The following is a 1,117-nucleotide window of genomic DNA, read 5'->3' on the forward strand; positions in this document are numbered from 1 at the left end:
GGTGCTAACATCCACTTTGAGACCGATATTTGCAAACCTGTCAAAAATCAGAAATTTGGGCGATGTTTCTGATACTCTCAGGATCTTTAGCACCAAACACGTTGTAAATCTGGTGAAGATTTCAAGTCGCTACTTGCATTAGTTTGAAAGATGTGAATTTTTAAATGCCACACCGCAGTTGACTGAAGACGTGAAATTTGAGACCCACATTTTCTAAGCTTTCAAAAATTAACGTTTGGTGCTATTTTTGTGAAATTTGCAGCATATTTAGGATCATGTTTGGGCTAAAGATGGTAAAATTTACAAGTCTCTGCTCGCTTTAGTTTAGCAGATGCGTATTCTTAAAGGAGAAAGCACAGTGTGGTGCTAACATCCACTTTGAGACCGATATTTGCAAACCTGTCAAAAATCAGAAATTTGGGCGATGTTTCTGATACACTCAGCATCTTTAGCACCAAGCATTGTTATAAATCTGGTGATAATTTCAAGTCGCTACTTGCATTAGTTTGAAAGATGTGAATTTTTAAATGCGAAACCGAAGTTGACTGAAGACGTGAAATTTGAGACCCACATTTTCTAAGCTTTCAAAAATTAACGTTCGGTGCGATTTTTATGAAATTTGCAGCATATTTAGGATCATGTTTGGGCTAAAGATGGTCAAATTTACAAGTCTCTGCTCGCTTTAGTTTAGTAGATGTGTATTTTTAAAGGAGAAAGCACAGTGGGGTGCTAACATCCACTTTGAGACCGATATTTGCAAACCTGTCAAAAATCAGAAATTTTGACGATGTTTCTGATACTCTCAGGATCTTTAGCACCAAGCAAGTTGTAAATCTGGTGATAATTTCAAGTCGCTATTTGCATTAGTTTGAAAGTTGTGAATTTTTAAATGCGAAACCGCAGTTGACTGAAGACGTGAAATTTGAGACCCACATTTTCTAAGCTTTCAAAAATTAACGTTTGGTGCGATTTTTATGAAATTTGCAGCATATTTAGGATCATGTTTGGGCTAAAGATGGTCCAATTTACAAGTCTCTGCTCGCTTTAGTTTAGCAGATGTGTATTTTTAAAGGAGAAAGCACAGTGGGGTGCTAACATCCACTTTGAGACCGATATT

The sequence above is a fragment of the Dendroctonus ponderosae genome, unplaced genomic scaffold (assembly GCF_020466585.1).
Source record: "Dendroctonus ponderosae isolate FM_Combo_2020 unplaced genomic scaffold, Dpon_F_20191213v2 Dpon_F_20191213_11, whole genome shotgun sequence".
In the NCBI taxonomy this organism is placed as follows: domain Eukaryota; kingdom Metazoa; phylum Arthropoda; class Insecta; order Coleoptera; family Curculionidae; genus Dendroctonus; species Dendroctonus ponderosae.